This window comes from Cynocephalus volans, chromosome 4, assembly GCF_027409185.1.
Source record: "Cynocephalus volans isolate mCynVol1 chromosome 4, mCynVol1.pri, whole genome shotgun sequence".
NCBI classification, from domain to species: domain Eukaryota; kingdom Metazoa; phylum Chordata; class Mammalia; order Dermoptera; family Cynocephalidae; genus Cynocephalus; species Cynocephalus volans.
The window spans coordinates 21,615,120-21,628,487 of record NC_084463.1 but is presented as its reverse complement, the minus strand read 5'-3'; positions in this window follow the sequence as shown (position 1 = coordinate 21,628,487).

Sequence of the window (13,368 nt, the reverse complement as noted above, 5' to 3'; positions counted from 1 at the left end):
GAAGTTCTGTCACCATGGTACTTCATCTTTTACTGTCTCTGATCAAAACTGTGTCCCTTTAGAGAGGATTGATTGCTTGACCATACAATATTTCTCTTTTTAAAAATTGTCATCTGTATTCCAAGTGTTATACAAAGCACATCTCTGTGGATATGTATCACTCATATTGTACTTGTAGAATGCACATAAATTCCATGTATGCATATCATTTTGTTAAATTATAATTTTCTTCTCTCCTAAACAAACAAAAAAATCAAAGCAACAACAACAAAACCAGTGTTTCATTTTCTCCTTCTCAAATGCGTGACATCATTTGTTATGCTGCCTGACAGAGGTAGGGGAGCAAAAAGAGGTCATTAGGGTTATGAAGTGCATGGAATGGTTTCAAGAGAAAACAAAGTTTTCTTGCTCATTTTTTAGTTATCAAAACTTTTTCTACCAAAGAGTCCTGAATTTTTTGTACACATTTTCTCATGTGTGATTATTTTAGCATTTCTGCTGGTCTTAAAATGTACCAAAAGCAGAAAGAATTGTGGGTTATTAGCTGAGGCTCAAAAACTACTAATTCTGTTAATTTTAAACTTAGCTAATTGGAAAACCAAATAAACAGAAAATGTTCCCCAGTACTATTGTTAGTAGTTGAAGCCAAGTTACTGACATTCCAAGACCACCCTGAATTACCACCATGATTTTCTAGATCTCAATGTTTACTTGATGCTGTAGGCCAAGGGTCAGCAAACTATGCTCTGTGGGTCTAATCTAGCCTGCCATCTATTTTTTATACAACCTGCAAACTAAGAATGATTTTTTTTTTTTTTTTTTTTTTCCGTGACCGGCGCTCAGCCAGGGAGTGCACCGGTCATTCCTATATAGGATCTGAACCCGCGGTGGGAGCGTCGCCGCGCTGCTAGCGCAGCACGCTATACCGAGTGCGCCACGGGCTCAGCCCCTAAGAATGATTTTTACATTTTTAAGTAGTTAGGGAAAATCAGAAGAAGAAAAATATTTTGTGATATGAAAATTATATGAAATTCAAATTCGGTGTCTGTAAGTAAAATTTTACTGGAACACAGGCCTACTCGTTGGTTTATGTGTTGTCTATGGCTGCTTGCACTTCACAATGGTTACCAGATACCTATGACCTGTAGCCCAAAATATTTACTATTGGGCCCTTTAAGAAAAATATTTAATCCTTACTACCTTTGAGCTCTCTAATGAGTCACCTCTGATCGGCTGCTGGAACTGAGACAGACTTCGGAAATCACATAGTGTTAATTTTAAAATCTCACTTGATGGAGATAAGTTTCTTCTTGCCTAAAATCACATAGTCAATAGATGGAGCTCGTACTAGAACCTTGGTTCCACTGGTCCAAGTTTCTATCATCCATTCTGTGTCTTTCCTCATGGAAAGGTTATTTTACTTCAAATGGGACAGATGTTATATAGTCTGGAGGCAACAAGAATGCATCAAAAATTTCTCTAATTTTGATCTCATGTCTCATCCACACAAATACAGTGCAGCATGCATCTATGTATGGATATTGGACTTTCATTATCTTTTTCGGTTAATTTGAGTTGCCTTCCATTTTTCGTTTTTCTCACTTCTCAAAAGATATTTGGTCATCATGAAAAACTTTCTCACTTTTATACTTTCTTTTAAAAAATTTCTCCTCTCTTTCTCCTTCCACAAAGGAATCCAGAGGTGACTGATTTTCTTTTCCAGCCTAAGTTTCTTAAAGAAGATGAAGATGATTAGAAAAGTGAAGGACACACAATTCTTACTCTGGAGTCCATGGAGGGGTGTATGTGTGGAGAGGAGAGGCAGTGTCCACAAAGCCATTGAGACTGTAAGGTTTAGTGTGTATGAGCATATGTGGGCTTTTCTGAGGAGAATATCCATAGCTTTCATAAGATTTGTAAAAGAGTCCACAACCCCAAGAAGATTTGAATTATAGGTGTACCAGGAGGTGTGTTTTGGGGAGAGAGCTGCTCAGATATGTGGTGGTGGAGACTGGTCTGGGTTTCCAGGACTGTCAGAGCTCAGTGATTTGAGGGCAGAGCCTCTGCCCACTTACATCAGCCCACCCAAGTTTACCTTCTCTGCCACTCATCAAGGTAAAAATTCATAAAAATTCATCAGATTGTCAGAACGGTTGAACTCAGTTGGTGATGAAATCCCAGTATAATTCTCTCCAAAGAATGTTCTGATTAATAGAAACTGCAGAGAAACTAATTTTATGAAAATAGCAAATGGGATTGTTTCAAAGTGAAGCAAGCCAGGAGAGCTGATGCGGATGCCGAGCAGGAAGACACAAGCAAACCCATTGTCGGAGCTGACAGCTCCAATCTTGCCGCTTATTTATTAAATGCTTTTCCGCTGTACATTATTAAGCTTGGATTTCAGGAGATGTGGGAGCTGACAGCATAAGACAATAGAACGGAAAGCAAACCTGGACAGCTTGCCGCAGTGTTATTGCAGTATTGCGTTTTGTGAAAAGACTTTGCCCCCCTCTGGTGTTGGAAAAGGGGGAAGATTCTCTCTTTGGTGAGACAAGTAGCATGCTTTGATTTCTGAGTTATTTACCAGTTCTTACAAATCAGAATGGTTTCCAGAGAAAATTCAACCTGTTGGCTCAACAGCTAGGTGCCAGGGCTGGCTGGTTAGCTCAGCTGGTTAGAGGGAGGAGTTGATAATATCAAGGTCCACGGTTCGATCCCTATACTGGCCAGCTGTCAAAAAAATAAATAAATAGATAAGAAAGAAATTAAAAGAAAAAAAAATTAGGTGCTAGATATTTTGTCTATTCTCTGAAAGGGCTGTTTTGCCCAGATAAGAAAGAGCTTGGTCTGCTCAACACTACAAAGTACTAAATTAAATTAAATGTTAGGGTACTGAGCTGCCAGAGATTGAGTTCATTTGGCTTACTGGATAGCTGGGAAGATCTTTGACACTAGGAAGAAGGTCTAAGGTCTATTTTTTAAGCTAAAGAATAGAAAAGGGCTGATGGACAGAGAAGGAGTTGAACTCTGATTTGAAGGAGTTGAGCCCGTCATTTCAAAGGCTGGAGTCCTGGAGTAGCTGCTGTACATGAATCTCAGGTTCCACTCTTAGCCCTCTATTTCCCCGGACAGCGACCAGGAGGGCAGGGGCTGTGTTTCGTGGCCACACATCACCTGCTTATTTGCTCAGGGCAAGTAACAGTATGCGCATTGACATCGATGCCTAACATCAACGCTGTATCCCACAGATGTGTACAATCAATTCTGCTTCAATAAAAAAAAAAAGGTATCGATGCTGAACAGTAGAGCCATTCGTTCATTATTAGCCCGTTCATTTGACAAATATTTACGGAGTGTTACTGTTCTGGAAAGTGGGAATAAAGAATGAATAAAATAAGTCCCTGCTCTCATGGAACCTACATTCTAGTGGGAGGAGCCAGATAATCAACAAATAAATATATATCTGCTGGTTTTACAGGCTATGAAGAAGCAGAGTGGGATAGAGGAACAAAGAGTGGCAAAGAGGCATGTGGGGTGGGGGGCACTATTTTATATAAGTTGGTCCAGGAAGACCTCTGGGATGAGGTGACCTCTGAGCGGTGACCTGGAGGGAGGGAGGGAGCCGAACAGCTACCTGGGGAAGAGCTGAGGGCCAAGCAAGCATAGGAGGCGCTGGGAGGGGTGGCTGCGGGTGTGTTCCAACGACAGCAAGTGGGGGAGGAGGCCCACACAGAGCCTTGCAGGCCACTGGGAGAGCCTGGGCTTTCTTCTGAATGATATCGGAAGTGGGAAGAGTTTCAAGCAGAGGAGCGACATGATCCACAGTACCCAAAGCCAGAAACACAACAAAGACGCCAAATACCAGTTAGCACAGTCCACGGTCAGTATGGGGCTTGACCCCCGCAGTAGCAAGCCGCTTGCTTTCCGCGATCCCTCCCCAGGATCGTGCACTCGAGAGAAGGCTCGTGCATTCCTCCTCGTCTGTAGGGCGGGTAAGATTTCTTTGTGATTTGTAAAATGGCATCCTCTCCTGGAGAGTGCCGAGGGTGATGACAAGACGGGGTTTAATACCCTCTGTTCTCCCACAGACTCCGAGGAGGATAAAAAGCCATCAAACAGCAAGAGAGAGAATCTGTCCCCACCGGCCCTGCCCGGTGCTGGGTTTGCAATCCAGACATCCTTTCCGGGGAGCTGATGACAACCAGCTGGCCTGGGGAGGATCCTGTGAGTTCTGATTTCCTCAACTCTTGTGAAGGACGAGAGGACTGAAGCCCAAGAGGCACAATCGGGACACCTGCTAGGAGGATGGATACGGCAAACCCAGCTGGAGCCTGTACAGGAACATTTGGTGGATGGGGGTTGAGAACTCCCAAGACTATGGGAAAGGGCGAGAGTATTAGAAGAGCCACGGGGTTTCTGGATCTGCAGATGTCTCGAGGCGTTGTCACAGCCCATGACAGGGCTGAGCCCCTGCTTCCTCACAAGATTTGAAGTTCATTGTGCCCAACAGGCAGCTGAAAATTGCCCCTCAGCAAAATCTGGGATTCAGATGGGGTCACAGCAATGACCACTTTCTGTCCATTCCATAGGGGTATTTCAGAACAAGGTCGAGCTGAAGCTGCGGGTGCTGTAGCCACCATTCTTGAGCTCTGCGTGGGAGGAGATGGCCAGACTCAGAACTGAGGGATTTTAAAATATGGGGGGAAATCTTATTTGAGCTCTCAGTTGCTCAAATTGAAAGGTATTTACAGATGGCTGTTGTGTTCTGGAATGAAAGGACCAAATACTTAGGATGGAGATCTAAGAGCTAAATCGGGATTAGGAATATAATTTTCTCAGAAGCTCACATATACTGAGGTATAGCCTGGCTTGAGAGTATAGGCTCACAAATATTCCCCTCTTTTTTTTTAATTGGCGAGGGCCACTGTTCATAAGGAGGAGAAGAAGCCTCGAAGATATCAGTTCTGGGACTTTCTGCCCAGAACCATGTTTTGCTAACTTTTGGGGCACCACGCCAAACTATTCTCAATAGAAAGTATTAGCATGTGAATTTGCTACACAAACTCAGAGGCCCTGGAGGCAGTAGACAGGATTTAAATTAATCTGATAAATAAATGAAGATAAATAGAATCACTTCTTTGATTGTTTAGGCAACATGTTCTCTGGGTTGAGACAGGGGGAGTTAGCGAGCTTGTAAGTAGGGGACATGGGGAAGTGACAAAGGGCAGGGGACTGAAGGAATGAAGAGAAAGAAGCCAAATTCCATAAAGAAAAGGAAGCACAGTATGTAATTGGTAAGGCAGTGCACAGTTGAGGGGGATGGCCATTCCTGAAGTTGGTCAAGCTTCCCAAACTGTCTGTTTCTGGAGATGATTGCTCGCTTGGCAAACTCCAGATTCTGTCTGGCCTCTTGGTCATGTTTTGACCTAAGGGATAAAGGGCTGGTGCAATTCACTTCAAAAAACTGAGCATCTACCATCCATCAGGCAGTGTTCTAGGAAAGTGGACAGGGAGAGAAGATACAGTTCCTTCCTTCTCATTGCTCACATCCTACTGTGCGAGATGAACAAGAAAAAACACGTGTTGAAAAAGGATACCTCAGAGGCAAATCTAGGGTGCTTCCTAGGCACAGACAAGGAAACTAGAGGAGTCAGGGAAGGCTTCCAGGATGACATTTGACCACAGCCTTTATGGATGACTGCAAATTAACCACAGAGAGCAAGAGAGAAAAGATTCTAGGCACCAGGCACAGCAGGTGCCACACCTAGTAGCGTGACAGCGCATGGCAGAACAGGTGCAGGGCAGGTCGCTGGGAAGGTCTGTGGTTTGGGTTGTGCTGGGGTGGAAAGTGGGGGAGACAGAAGACCAGGCAGAGGGGTTGTCGGGATCCAGATCACCAAGAGCTTGCCAGACATGATAAGGAATTTGGACATTATCCTGCAGATTCTGATGAGTCACTAAAATATTTTTATAAGAGAAGGTATTTATACTTTGTATTTTTAAAAATCGCCTTACTTCATAAACCTCTTATGTAGTCATTTGTCCTGTGCTTGAATATATTTAAGGTTGGGAGCTCTCAACCTCCAAAAGTTGCCCACTTCATTGTTGGATAGATATAAATCTTAGAAAGTTCTTTCTTACGTTGAGCCAAACTCTGCCTCCTCACAATTCCTACTCATTGTGTCTAATTTTACCATTTATAGCAACACACAAAAGGCCATTTTAAAAATATGTCAAGGTACCTATCAAAGCTTCTCTTAGTTTTCAGTTTTCCAATTTCCAGGTTTCCACAGAGTTTCCTCATTCTTTCTTTCTTTCATTGTTTCTAGATTCCTTTACCATCCTGGTCACAGCTATCTGGATGAACTGTGGTTTACTAGTGCATCTTTTAGAATCTGGTGCTGGAATTGCTCATAATACATCAATAAACTCTAAAAGGCATGGAGTGCAGTGATACTATGACTGCTTCTTTTGAGCCGGACACGGTATGACCATCAGTGATTCCAAAGTCCTTAATCTGTTACTGGTTGCATCTCACTGTTTGCTTTAAAGCTTTTGAGTAACAGAAGCTTGTAGCTCTTCTGCACATTATTTGCTGCCAAGTCAAATCTCCACCATATTCAGTATGTGCAATTTATTTTTTAAATCTAAATATAGGATTTTACATTTAAATTTTACCTTCTTAGTTTGAGCCCAACATTTCATTTTTAAAATCTTGATTTTCATCTTTAAAGTGTTGATTCTCTTTCCTATGATATTAGTGAGTCTCCTCTCACATTTGATGGACATTCTTTGTGTGTTTTAATCCAAGTCACGAGTAAAAATATTATCTAGGATAGAACCTGGTAGCATTGGAGACTTCCTTCCAGTCTGGATATGTGTTCAGACAACTTCAGTTTTGCCTAATGACCCATTTTACAACATTATGAATAATGTTGAAGAGGTATTAAATATTCTGTTGAAATACTTGAATATTTATTAAATATAAATCTGATTAAATAAAGATACATTTTGTTTGGCATTTTTTTCCCATTCAAGTCAATAAACATATATTGTTGACCTCCTGTCTGCTAGGATCTGAGTTCAGTACTGAGAATACAAAAATGACCAATGTATTAGTCTTGTCTTAAAGAGCTCACATCAAGTAGAGGTGACAGACATATATACACCAGCTCAAAATCAATATATGTATAGTTAAAATATGCATTACCTCTAATTTGTATTAGAAAGATAGAGAAATAGATATAGATATATAGATAGATACAAAATAATAATAGATAATATAATATAGCATGTATATTATGTCATTTTATACATTAGCAGTATAAACAAAGTATACAGAGAACCTAGAGAAAAAGATTAATTCTTCATGTGGAAGAAAGAGAAAGGAAGGCTTCACAAAAGAAGTGCCATTTGAGGCCTTGAAAGAGATGTAAGTTTTTTGTGAGATAAGTGGAGAATGGAAGTAGGAAGAAATTCCAGAGTTGAGAGACAGGATAAGCAACATGGAGGGGTGAATGTCTTTGGAATGGTGCAGGAGCAGCGAATATTCTAGTGTGGGTGACATCCAGGTTCAGGGAGATGAGTGTCGAGAGTGGAGAAGGCGTGGGAGGTGTCTGCATGCCATGTAAAGGAGGCTGGGCTTCATCCTGGAAGTGAAGGGTTTGGCTAAAGCAGAAGTCTTTAAGCAAGAGAGTAAATTGCATGATCTAATTTATCAGTTTCATGACTCCATTCCACAAGGAATTCAATTTAGCAAAACTGAGTCCTAGTAAACCCTTGCTGGTTCTAGCATTATGCACTGTTTAATGTTTAATAAGCACCTCTGTGTTTTGGTGTGTGTCTTGCCCCTTCTTTAGCTTCTACATATTTCTTTTCCTCTCTGTTGCTTTGACTTTTCGGACTCTTGCCTTTTTTTTTTTTTTCCTTAGGCATGTATGTTCTACGTTCTGTTGGTTGGTTTGTTCACCCACAGCTTGCTCTGACCTTCATTATTTAATGTATCCTTGGACTCTGGCTTGCTTATCTGAATCTGAGACTCAGCAATTCTCTGACCCCCAGTCCTGGACTTGCTTCCACTTCAGGTTTCTCTCCTGATTTCAGTTGCCCAGTTCTGCTGTGACCTCTGCTTTGGATCTAACCTGGACTCATCCTATGTGCTACTTACTGTCTTTGTCTCAGTTCTATTCTAGCCCCATGACCTGCAGGTTGTACCTGTTTGCTCACTTTGGTTCCAGTTCTGGCAACAAAATGTAATCTCTTCTTTCTAGAAGCTATGGTGTAGTTGAAGAGATAGGACAAGTACATGAGAACCAATATAAGATATAACTGATTGGCAAACTGGATGTGCCAACTAAAAGTGTTATATGAGTTTAGAGAAAGGACTGAACTGGGAAATTCAAGAACCTAAGGAGGAATGTTCCTTTCTAGGCAACTCCTTTTTAGATAGGTTTGGATATGTGCAACACACATTTCTTTGGAAAGAGAAAGGGAAATGAAGGGTGGAACTTCCGGTGGACTTTCTTGTCATTGGCTCCAAAGCTGTCCATCTTAGAGAAGCCACCTTGACTGTGCCATCTAGTGGTTGCTGCCATCAGAAACCTCACGCACCTCAAGGAGAGAGCAATTTAACGCCATTTCCAACTTAAGCACCATATCTACAGGGCGTGAAATTAGTTCCAGCAAGCAGCAAATTTGCTGCTAATAAAAATATTTAGCGATTCACTTGTCTTTAAATCAGCAGCAGAATATTCTTTTACTTGCATCAATGCTTGTTTCTCCCAATTCTAATATTTGATAATCAGGCTAGAGTTGTTTAGCTGAAGCTGTGAAACAGCAAGTTCTTTAGCTCTGCAAAAATTTGAGTTTCCTGAGCAGGAATTTTTATTTCCTTCTTCTTTTGATCAGAAATAGGCCTAGGTGTTCCCTGCATCATGGAGGTGGAGCGCTTTCACTGGTGTGGGGTCCTGGAGATAAGTTTTCATTCTCTTCCGTCTGCCAACATTATCTCCTCAGTCGTTACATGCGGAGAATCCAGGACGCTAAGAGGGGCCATGATTTCTATCTCATGTTTAGACACATCTTTACTCTGACTCGGTGCCAAACTCATTTTAATTTATTTTCTGTTTCTTTTAGCCTCTATCTACTCCACAGTGAGAGATTTCTAAATACAACAGAGATATTGTAGGACACTAAAACTTTTTCCATTAATTCGACAAATACTTATTGCATACCTACCATGTGCATTCTTTGCTGTGGGTCCTCCTTTGGATCTGAAGTGTTCCAAGAAGCCTAGTGTGATAGCCAGGTGAGAGGCTGAACTGGCAGATGATATTTCTTCCGTAGGGTACTGAAAAAATGGGTCACATAGACTCCTACATATTCTTCTTTTCCTTGAGGAGCACAAATAAAGCATAGCAGGCATTCTACCCCCATCACCTAATTAGCCTAAGGGTCTGTGTTTGAGCAGATCACTTGAAGTTCAAATAATCTAAAGACAGAGTGCAGTGGCCCCGTGGGGACTCTCTCTTCCACCCCAGAAGAGCCCTGGCTGGATCGTCTTTCTTCACCTCCTTGTAGAAATCAATTTTGATCATTTTGACAGGAAATCAGGACATAAGGCAGCTTCAGACATAAGCAACTACATCCTTCTCAGAAATAAAGCAACATGAGAGGCCGAATGAAAGCAGGCCTCCTGGTTGAGAGCGGCCCGAGCAGGGCTGATAACAGTGAGTTAGAATCAAAGACTCAGACTAAACCACCTAACTAACTCTAACTTCACTGATGGAGATACTGCAGGGGGTAGATTAGAGAAAGGGAGTGACACTTCGTAGAGGCCAAGAGGCCAAGATGGAGAACCAGGAACAGGAGAAGCCCCTCTATGTTTAGCAGAAGGAGGGGCAATGGTTTGGGGATCAGAGTCTCTGGGCTCTGTTCTTGGCCGTTTCTCTCAGGTGTATGACTCTGAACATCTCACGATACTCATGATGCATCCCTCCTCCCCTTTGACATCAGTTTCCTCATCTGTCAGAACAGATGAATTTTACTCCCAGTCCCAGGTCCCCTTACTACAGCATGAGGAGGACGGGATAGTGACTATTTTATAGGGTTGTGACAGACTCACCAGAGGGCGCTATGATGAACATTTGGATTCCTTTTGGAAAGGAGGTCACAGCAGCATGGTACATTCAAGTTAGACAACACAAAGCTCTTCTGATGGTAAACAATGTAAGACCAGTAAGCAGGACCACTTGCCCTAGATGCTATGCAACTCTCCCATCATACTCTACTCCCCAAATCTCAAATATTTGCTACTCAGTTAAGGTGTACTGATGTTTCCAATGTTTAAAACCTTGATGATTTCACTGTAGTTAGGGTAATGGGAATCGCCAGATCTGAATTGTTGGGGAGATATAAAAAGTGATTTGAAGAATAAGCTCTATCGAGTAAGTACTTAAGAAAGAACTAGAATCAAGATCAGGAAAAAAATAAAACTAAATAATTTCATAATTAAAATAGAAATAAGCCACCCAGATGCAGACAAGAAACAGCATGCCCAGGGTCCTTAGGCAGGAGTTGAGGGCAGCATCTCCAGGAGCACATCAGAAACAGTACTTCCGCACAGGTGGCCCACCACAGCCACTGCCACAGCCATGGCTGTGATAAAAGTGGCAGATGCCACAGTAGTAGCCACAACTACCATGCAGGTGGCCTGCGAGACACCCGACTACATTGACACAAGGAGAGTCACCAATGGAGACCAGAAAAAGAAGAGGACGTCTCTCTCCTCAAAGCCCACTCCAGAGTAACAGAAGAAGCAACTGCTCTAACAGATGACCAGGCATCAACACAGAGATACTAGAAATATGAAAATCCAAGAAAATATGACACCACAAAAAGAACACAGTAATTCTGAAATAGCAGGCAGGAAACCCTTGAAATGGCTGAAAGGGAATTTTGAGCAACAATCTTAAGGAAACTCACTGAGGTAGGAGAAGACTCAGTTAGAGAACACAATGAAAGAAGAAAAAAAATCCAGAATATGAAGGAGGAAATTTACAGAAAGATGAATACCTTAAAAAATAATGTAACATTTTAATATATGTTTACAAGTGTAAATTTTCCTCTAAGCACCACATGAGCCTGGCATCCTATAAATTTTGATATGTTGCACTTTGATCTTCATCTCAAAGTACTTTCTAATTGCCCTGTGATATTTCTCTTTACTCATTGTTTATTTAGGAGAGTGTTGTTTAATTACCACACATTTGTGAACTTTCTAAATTTCCTTCTGTTATTGTGGTCAGAGAACACATTTTCTATGATCTTAGTCTTTTTAAATGTATTAAGACTTGTTCGTGGCCAAAAATAAATAAATAAATAATTTTTTAAAAAAAAGAATTGTGGGTAAAAAAAAAAAAGTATCTGTAGAATATTCCAGGCCGTGAATATTTCACAATTTATTTAACCAATTCTCTATTGTTCCGCCTTTAGAGTTTTTCTTTTTCATTCTTATAAATTACACTGTAATACAAGTTCCTAAATACAAATGCGTTTGCTTCTTTAATTTTTCTCATAAATTGCGATTTACCTGGTAATGGCAAACGCTCAATAAATACTTATTAAATGAAAGAAATAGAAATAATAAAACGTTCTCCCATCTTGGTGCTGTCTTTCTCACATGTCAATATGTAATCAAGAAAGACTTTCTGGAAGTGCGTGTCCAAGGCAAGTAGGTGACTTGGAAGATGTGGATTGAATGCAGCTATGGGCATCAGGATGGGCCATAGCACAAGGCCATTGGGGGAGCGGGGAACATAAGGAGCCATGAGAAGAACTGAGAGGAAGGAGAGAGCTGGCAGATGGGAGACCTGGGGATCTCTGCGAGCCTCTTGACCCTAGAGGCAGAGCTGACAGAGGCTGGAGGGAGGAATGATGCGATCTGAGCAAGGGTGCAGGCTCTCTCTGCAAGGCATCCTGGTTCCTTGGCATCCTCCCAGCTGCCTCTCACCTTAGTATCTTTCAGGTCAGCTGTTTGCTTCCCCATTTCCCATCCCAGCAGTCTTGCCTCCACCAGCCACCACACCGGCAGGAGGTCTCAGGCTTACAGCCCTCTTGCTGCCAGGTGCCAGAGCTGGGTCAAAGTCAAGCAGGTTCTGAGGTTGGATTAATGATGCTTTAAGGTGTCTAATTCCCATCTGTTTCTTGGGTGTTTCTCATAACAGCATTAATCATGGGCCAGTCAGTAGGTTTCCCAGTGTTCTCTGTGAGAACACATGTAAGGTGGAGCTTTAGTAGCACCTCTGCAAAGTCCTGATAAACACAGCCCTAGGCAGCTGATCATTCCAAACCTATGCTGAGCAGTCTATAATCAGGGATCAATAGTCAGAAAGGGCTTTACAGGTGGAATAAATAATGCCTAGAGGTATTAAATTATTCTGCAGTCTCAGAAAGAGGGACATGGATAGTATATTGGGTCATAAAACAAGCTGGCTATTTGCAGAATTTCTAAGGAGATAAGTTGTTGATCTTCATTAAAATTAGTTATTTCATGGGGCTGGCTGGTTAGCTCACTTGGAAGAGCAGGGTGCTGGTAACACCAAGGTCAGGGGTTCAGATCCCCTTACCCACCAACTGCCAAAAAGAAAAAAAAGTTAATCTCAGGGGTCATACATAGATCGAGTGCTTGATTTTTTCTCTAAGTAAAACTTAACCACCCTCCTATCCCTTAGCATCAAAGATATAGTTTATTGAAATCAAGACTGGATCTGTGCATTAGGAGAGGAGAGATATACACAGATATCAACAACAACTAGTATCTGTGGAGTGCTTATATGTGTGTGAGGCACTGTCATGGGGATTCCACTGCCGCTGCCCCCACAATATCTGTAACTCCAGCATCGGGCTGTCCCTTACTCCAGGGCACTGACTTTCTCACCTAACTGCCAGATCCACTGGCCCTGTCTTGGTCTTCACGTCCTTATTTTCTCTAAAGCTCTTAATTAACACTGTTGACCATCCTTTGGTTGAAACTGGTTCCTCCCTGGGATTTCTGTTTCTCTGGGCTTTGATTTGACTAGCTAAAACAGGGAGGAATGAATTTAAGTGATTTCTAAGGCCTCCTTTGGTGCCAAAATCTTGCACACTTAAAATCCTCTCAGCTTCTATTTGCCAGACAGCTGCAATGGGAATACTTCAGAACCCACAAGGGCACAACACAGAAATGGCCGGAGGGGTCCCCTCCACGACAGAGTACTGTGGATGTGAACTTTATCTGGACCTTCCTGACGAGCATCTGACTTTCTCAAGCTTTGCTCTTTTCCAAAGCACCCATCATTATTCTAACCCAGGCTTAACACCATAGAGTGA